Source organism: Diabrotica undecimpunctata, chromosome 1 (assembly GCF_040954645.1).
Source record: "Diabrotica undecimpunctata isolate CICGRU chromosome 1, icDiaUnde3, whole genome shotgun sequence".
NCBI classification, from domain to species: Eukaryota; Metazoa; Arthropoda; class Insecta; order Coleoptera; family Chrysomelidae; genus Diabrotica; species Diabrotica undecimpunctata.
This window is the reverse complement of record NC_092803.1, coordinates 55,392,220-55,401,506: the sequence shown is the minus strand read 5'-3', so window position 1 is coordinate 55,401,506 and position 9,287 is coordinate 55,392,220.

The following is a 9,287-nucleotide window of genomic DNA, read 5'->3' as shown; positions in this document are numbered from 1 at the left end:
GTGAATGCTCAATATACACAGCAGAAATGATGGCAATAATGTTTGCTCTTCAATATGTAGTACTGAATCCGACTAGCAACGATGTTATATGTACTGACAGTAAAAGCGTAGTCGACAGATTTAACAACATTCAAACAGTTAAACAAATAAACCACATTGAACTGAAAATTCTTAAAATTCTTTATGAAACTGTACAATTAGGATTAAATGTAATAATTACATGAATCAAGGGCCATTCGGGAATAAAAGGCAATGAGATCGTTGACAATTTGGCTAAATCAGCATACATGCTTGGAGAAAAATTAAACAGAAACTTAATTCCAGCGACAGATATTGACACCGTTAGTAGACAAAAACTTAAAAATAATTGGCATTTACATTACAGAGAATGTAAGACTGGCTTAAAATTTTATCATTGTAACACTAGGATACCCTCCATAAGATGGTTCTACACAGAATCTAATCGACATTTTATAAAGACCATTAATCGGCTGAGAGCAAATCATGCTCTTACGCCATTTTACATGCATGGAATCGGCTTATCAAATACTCCCAATTGTACTTGTGGTAAAATAGGCGATCTAACACATAATATATTAGAATGTGATTTACAAATTAATAATATAAACGAACTTTATAAGGAATTAATAAATTCTAAGTGTTGTTTTCCAACAAACCTTAATCTTTTAATATTTTCAAATAATATGGAAATTCTTCATTGCATTTACAAACATGTTAAAATATGTAAATATAAGTTGTAAATAGTATATAGACATAATCTGTTAATATGATTTGAAAAAAAAAGTATACCACAAATTAGAAAAAAAAAATAAATATATATAAATATATCTATATATATATATATATATATATATATATATATATATATATATATATATATATATATATATATATATATATATATATATATAAATATATTAGAAATAGCACAAAAAAAATAAATCCAAAAAAAAGAACAAAAAAAAAGCAAAAAACAAAAAAAAATCAAAAAAGCAACAAAACAAAAAAAAACAAAACAAATAAAAAACAAGAAAATAAGAAAATAATAAAAGAATAAAAAAACAAAATAAAAATATATTAAAACAAAATGTATGTATCCATAAAAATATTAGCTATATGTAGTACTAACATTTGACTATGAATCTGCAATCAATAATATTTGAAATTCAGTCGATTTTAACAATAAACACAAACAAGTCTGGCTAATTGGCTCTGCCAAAGCCATTTTTCAGAAAAAAAAACCCTGCATTTTGTTTTTACTTTGAGAGAGTAGTATTGCGTCTTACATAGCAGATTAGTTTAAGTTGTTTTTTTTCCATTTGGTATCCTTTTTTAGTTCTTACTTTTTTTATTATTTCATCCATAACCAGGTTGACCAATAGAGGATTCAGGGAATCTCCGTGTCTGATCATATTGCCAGCTTCAATAGGGTCTTCCTTTGAGTTCACCCTCAATAGGGTGATTTTCTAATTTTGAATTTCCTTAGTGCTTTCTCTACCCCTTCCTCCTCAATATTTATTTCTTCGTTTGTCGTCACCTCTGGTGTTGGTGGTTCATTATCGTCACCTTTAGCAAATAGGGATAGAAAGTAGTCTACCCATGTTTCCTTCCGAATTTGTTTCGTTTTTATTGGTTCGTTTATCTCTTTTCTTTGTCGTTTGATCAATCTCCATATTTCTTTTTGTGTTCCGTAAAAGTCGTGTTCCATTTGGATTCGTTAATAGTTGTTACATGCCTATTGTGTTTGTTGTGTTCTGTATTGTAAAAAGATTGTCTTCTATTCTTCATATTTTATCTTCTCTTCCTCTCTAAAAAATGGTGTTTTCTTTTTTGATATGTTAGTGTTTGTTACATTATAATACTTGATAGACAGAAATAAAGAATTAGGAAAACAACTGAATATCTACTCGAATCAGACAGCACAGGGTTCAATTGTTCGTAAGTAGAAAACCAGAGGAAAACAGCTAAGAAAAACACTTAAGAAGTAAGGGAGTCTTTTAGATGGAAAGAATAGTCAACAAAATGGGAATGAGGTAAAATAGTATATACATGTTGTGGAAGTATAAGTTTAATGAAATATAATAGTATAATAAATTATTTAAAATTATTGTTAATGTAAATGCTATAGAGGCCCATGGTTTTTTGAGCTAAAATAAAAAGTACATAAAGAGTTAATAAAAGAGGGCAATATTAAAAAAAAGACAATTATTGTAATGTCTGCAGGCTCTGTTTAATCTGTATAAGTTTGCTATTCTATTAATAAAATACCATACAATATTTTAGTAGTGAAAATATGTGACTATCTCTCAGACTATCAGCTATCATTAGTCTAAAGCAGAACACGAGAGAACAGGTGTGGCTTGGGAAATGAACCTTACGGCAGGCTGGCTTAGGTTTAGCACTCCTAGAAAATTTATTATGTTGTTTTGAGAGTGGCAAACAGAGGTAACTAACCTCAATTTTCTAATTAAGAATACTTATCACGCATTATCCGTAATGAAAGTGACCACATAACAATGAACTTAACTCAATGGGATTGTAACTGGATTAATTTTGTTTGTAGCAGTTCTGAGGATGTAGTTATAAAGAAAAAGAAAAATGAGTAGAATATAGGTAATAGTTTTTTACATAAACAGTGCGGTAAAGAGTAAGAGTTACGTGTAAGATTGAGAATTACGTGTAATAGGGGTAAATTATCACGAGCGATAAGCGAGTGCAATAGATTATCCACATTAGTTGTTTACTATATTTTTTCGACGAAGTGTTAAAAAAGCAGCGCGAAAATGAATGAAAAATTCTGATAGCAACTGAATCAACAAGTCCTCACAAATACTTCCTCGAAGGACTAGCAACCCCAGTGGAGTCCCTCGTTACCATGTGACCAATTCCGTTTATAACTTAAACATCCCAGTTTTTTAATGTCAAAAATGTAATTCAAAGTTAATATAATTGCATTTGAAGGGCTTTTACCCATTCACGAGTATTTAGCTGCTTCAAACATGTAAATCCAGATAGCACTGATGTTATCCCGAAAATCTTCTGTGATGTAGCCCGATAGGGTTTTTATATTAATATACCTTTTATAAAGAATTTTTTTAAATAAAATTTTTTTCTTTATAACATATTTTATAATATATAATTATAACACTAAATTTCATTAAAACCGAATGGAAAATTAATTTTTTTTAGCTCTTGCACAACAAAAACTAGACTATATAGAAGTTTGCCGTCCTGAGGAATTTTTAAAAACTATAAACAATTTTTTGGCTTTAATATATGTTATGAAGATTTTCCAGACGAATTATGAAGGTCCTAAGTGCAATTTAAGTTGTTGAAAAACATTGAATAAAGAAGGCTTGTTTTCCCCTCATTTATGTTTTTATTGCTATTCTGTAACAAGGGCAATAAATTAAAACGTTTTTAACTAGCCGTATCTTATAGAAAATTTAATTGTCGACTTTCATTACGACTTTGCTCGTACTGTTTTAAAGTTATAAGTAAGAAAAGTAGAAAAAAATCGATTTTTTTAGTAATTTTTAAATATTTATTACATATCACAGAAATTATCACTTAACTATTTCTGCAAAAATCCGATTGCCAACTATCACATAAAAATTTAGTCGTCTTTTCACATATCCGTACTGGTCCACCTGGATTTGTAGAGAAACCAATAGAGATGCAGAATAAGTGGAAAGCTGGGCTGAAAATAACAGACTTTCTCTCATATATGGCCTGAAATAACCATCATATTCGCGGAAGATGAAAAATAGAATACAATCCGGATCTTTGGTATTCATGATCTTAGTAACTGTAATAGATTAGATTATAACAGGTGTTGAGCTAAGGGATGCTTAGCTCTGTCACCACTGTAATATCCCCTGTGTTTAAAGGACTGAACTATGGCCTGTAAGACCCCTGTAATATCCTAGTCCTATATAGTTAATGGGGACTTAGCTCTGCGAGCGGATTTGAGGCGTACTGGTCCACTAGTTCGAATTAGTCGTGATTTTGCCCTCGCGGATTTACAAGAGGGTAGGAAAAATAGGATAGGGGCTGAAGGACACTCAGATGTAGGCCCTGTGAAGAGTTAGAGGTTATTGGCTTGCGTTCGAAGCCGGGGAGATGTACAAAACGAAAATGTGTTCTCTTCTAGTCTCTACCTGAACGGTCAAAAACACAAGCCACTTTTCAACTTACTATGCATTTAACAAATCGTAAATCTACAACTAATACAACAAGATATACAAGCTATTATTGTTAGCTTGTATTGTTTAAGATACCTAGTATTGTTTATCAAATTTTTGCGAAGGGAGACAAGAAGAGATTTTACCAAGGGAGTTGAAAGGCAGACAACCTACTATTATGTGGTTGTAGTCCGAACTGGAACTCAGGAACAGTCTGAATGAACGCTGGAAGCACTGTACGTTAGGGCGGTACTAAGAGATACGAAAATTCGCTGCTATCTTCTACTTTCCGTCGGACACGATATCACGCTAATTGAGCTGAACACACCGGGACGGCTGACCAATTAACACACCTTAGGTCGCCCCGCACTGACTGCTAGAGCCCCAAGTACCACTGGCGCTGGTCGCCCAGCACTATTCTCTGGCTCGGTTGCCAGAGCTCTACTGCCCGTTGACCAACTTCTTTTGTTTTTATGTACCGCCAACGCGTAGCCTCAATTACTTCGTCACAGTCAGAAGTGGAGCGTTGCTTCTTACCGCTTTCCCCTAGAGTTTCTGCTGATTGCGCCGTCTGCTCCACGTGTTAAATGGATCATGCCATGTGCAACCTCCTAACTCAGCTCAATTTTTATCGCTCGTGTGTCGCTTCGTATTTTGTATTATTTCCCAACGAAGGTCTTCACATTTCGTAATTTTTAAACATTCAGGCTTGTCTCAAAACTAGGTCGAATTGTTATTCTTTGTTTAATTTGAAATGAATACGTTAAACTGTGTCGAATTTACTCTTTATTTAATTTGGAGTATATAATGATTTTTTTTTAATTAATTCTAATTATTCTTTTCTAGGCTAACTACCCCTTGTTTTGTTTCTTTTATTTTCTTGCTATGTTGACTTGTTACATACCGGGCTAACTGATTAACGATTGCATTTGGGGGGTGGGGTTGTTTCCCTTGGGTATGTGGCTGATACATTACATGACTTAACCAAGATCTAACATAACAGATCTAAGATAACAGGCAAGACCTGTAAAATCTGTTTTAGTAAAAACTATTGTGAAACTATGCTTTATAATCAAAAAGCAAGACCGTCTCTAGACGGTCTTGCCGGTGTACCTACGTATAAAAAATATCCCCTTCAGTATGAAATTTTCTAATTTTTTTGTGCATAGGAACACGCTTATTTTCCTGTTGTTCTATTCTTTTCTGTAATAGATGCATCGTCTAAATCTTAACCATAAGAACAAAATCAATTTGAAAGAATTGTCTGATGAACAATAATTCGAATGTATTGATTCCACTGAAACCGACGATAGTATTTATAGTATTGATGATAGTATTGTGGATCGCGACTATGTTGATGATAGTATTGAGCATTAGAAGCCGTACAGCCTATCTGAGGTATCAGATGCTAAATCACAAGTTATTGACGAATGCATTCAGAAAATGCTTGAAGACAACTAATGCTTTTTTAAATGATATAAATTCCATCTTTATCTACTTCTACAAATGCATGTTTTAAACCAACCAAAAGAGCTGGATATCCATTGCCAACTCTTGAAGGTACTAGGCAATTATTTCAACCTAATGATGGTGACTTTACTGAAGGAGGTAAGATTATATAGAAAACATATTTATATGTTAGGTATATTGTCTTTTTATTATAGCTCTGAATACAATATCAAAAGATTTAAAAGAGCTTTCCAAATTGACGTGGCGTAATGGCTCAATGCATTTAGATGTAAATGAGGTGGCATTTCGTGGCGATTCAACCCTTCCTAGGACAGTCAAACAGCTTCAAATACCGATGCAATTATTAAATTATTATTTTAACGACGATATTACTAAACTGATTGATAGAGAGACAAACCGTTGTGCTTTGGAAAAAATATAAATACAGCATTCAGCACAACTTCATACGAAATAACATTAGACATTACATTGGTATAAAGCTTTACATGTCTATATATCGCTATCTCAACATACATAGATAGTTATTGGGGAAGCAATGATTTTGTGCCAATTCAAAACTGTATGACATCGAAACGATTTATTGCCATCAAGAAGAATTTATCATTTCAAGATGAATCACAACGTAAGAAGAAAGGTGAACCAGGATATGATTTATTATTTCGGATTTGTACGCTAGCTAACAAATTAAATGACTGATTTGATTCCATCCCCAAAACGGCTAGACTTTGTGTTGATGAACAGATGTGTTCCACAAAATCGATATATATTGCCAAATAAACCGCACAAATGGGGTGTGAAATTGTTTGTTCTATATGATTCACATAATTTTGCCTACCGTTCCGAAATTTACAATGGTGCAGGAGGTAATGTAGTCTTGCCTGGTATACCAGATACCAGGAGTAACATTAAATGTTGTGGTTCGTTTATCACAAACGATTCCTAATTTCGTGCATCACATCTTGTTTTTTGGGAACTTCTATGCTTTGCTTCCTCTTTTGTTATATTTACGTACAAGAGGAATTTATAGTTTAGATACAGTAAGAGATAATTAAATTTTCCGTAGTTTCTATTATTCAAAATGATACATTTTTTAATTTTTTATTTGTAGTTAATCGTATACCAGCGAGTAAACTTCCGACTGATAGTGAAGTAAATAAAAAAGTAGAGGGTTTTCCACCTCAAGTTATGAGATCGACGTAAGAACTGTATTATAGAAGGATAACAAATGGGTCCGCCTGGCATCGACATATGTTGGCATTTCACCTTTTATAAGAACCACTTCAAATCAACAAAAAGCAAAATTACCTCGGTATGACAGGAATCAAAGAAAACACATCGAAGTTGACTGTCCATAAATCATACGTAAATATAATGCTCACATGGGTGGAATCACTTTGATGGAGAGTCTTATGGGTCGACATCACATTCTAGCTAAAAGCAAAAATATTATGATTCGGATATTTATGGTCGCCACAAACGCATTCATACTATATAAATGTATATGTGCCGAAAAGGCAAATAATTTCAGTGACTGTTGTGAAAAGCTTCTATCTTTTCCAGAATTCCGTAAAGAGATAGCATCTGGCCTTCATCAGCTCGAAATGGTAAAACTAGTTCTTCTAGTAAAACTAGTTTATCTGGTGTTGGAAAAAGAGCGGTTGATTAAGTTGCTGACGTACGTTTTGATGGTGAAAATCATTTTCCAGTTTGGGTAAGAAGAAAAGGCAAGAATAGGTTTAAGCTTTTAAAAAAATCTGATATGCAGCTTGTATGTTTTAAATGTGACCTCCACTTATGCGGTACAGTGGATAAAAATTGTTTTTAGGATTACCACCATCAAAAATAACATGTTCTATACTCATCTCTCTTAATAAAACTTGTTTTATAATAAACATCTACCACAGTTTTACTCATAACCCGAGAAGAGGATCTTCACTATTTCTAACCTAGCACTCATTCCAGACAAGCTTTTTTAGCAGAGAATTTACAAAAAAGTTACTTTTGCCTATATTGACTTGAAAAAAAAAATATATCAACTTCACCAGATAATTTTTACGACCTTGTCTGTTAGAGGGTTAATCCAATTCCATATTTTTAGCATAGACCCATCATGATTGAAATTAAAGTAGCTGTTCGTCCCATCGTTGCTAAGAGGAAGTGCTATCAGCTAAATTTCTAGATAATAATAATAATATTTTTAAAATTACTTATTAATTAAAGTTAAATATTTCAATTAATTTATTTTAAATTTTTTTATAATTGTAGTGAGCCGTATGTTTAAATCTTAATAATACTAATTGATGTGCCGATACCTTAAAAATGTATTTAACATTTTTGTTTATTTTTGTAGTGTGTTGGCTTCTAGTTTGTTGCTTTTCCAATATACAACAATCCAGATGGCTGCAATACCATCAGTGTATAACAGAAGGCTTTAGTTTACTTATATTTTCCAGCCAAGGAGAATATTGATATTTAAAGTATTCGACATCGATGTATATTTACATGCAGTTGTTACCAATACACTTGAGGAATTATTAGTAATTAATAAACAAAACCCATCAGATATTACGTGAGACACTTTACGAAGTTTAACAGAAAAAGTATAGAGCAAAATATTTCGAACAAGTTATGGTGTAATTTGTATAGCATCCTAAACAATAAAACAACAACATACAAAACAATTACAACCAAATAACAAAAGGAGAAAAAAGGGGGTTGATCAAAAACATGCAAAAAAGGAAGCTTATGCAAGAATCTTGTTACAGAAAAATAAAAAAACTGCAAAGGACGAGCGTGGACAAAGAAAAATTCCTATCATATGTCACTTTTATTATATCCATTTACTTGTAATGTTAACTGTTCTTTTTACAGCATACCAACATCGATCTGACAGCTTTAAATAACTTTTTACTATCCACTCACTTCTAAATCAAAACAAGCGCGGTACCTGTGTTTTTACGAATCTATTGCATAACCATTTCGGTATGCGCTATTGGTTAAAGGATATACCGAGGAGAGGTATCATTTATGAACCTCTTCATTCTAAAAAGTGCATCGAACTTTAACTATTGACCTTATTTCGTTATTTAGTACGAGGTGAAAGACCGTCATGGGAAAATAAACAATTGTATAATGATGCATAGAGTTGATTTTGATATTTTTAAAATTTAAACAAATAAATACGAGCTTTCCTAAATACATTTAAAAAGAGGAATTTTGAATTTTTGATTTAACTATAAAGTGTTACTGTATATCATCAAGTAATATCCTTTGCCAATCAAGTGATGGATCAAGTCAGAGGGAAGATAATTATACATATTGGGGAATTTTAACGCTTGAAAGGCAGTCAAGTAATATCCGGAATTAAGCAAAAACATAACGAAAATGTTATAAACGAAAATGAAAAACTGATGATAAACTTCTGCATGAATAACGAACTTAGAATAAACAACACATTTTTTAACCACAAAGACCAACACAAATATACATTTAATAACACCCGTGGACAAAGATCTATGATAGATTATTTTATAAGTAATATATATATATATATATATATATATATATATATATATATATATATATAAATATATATATATATATATATATATA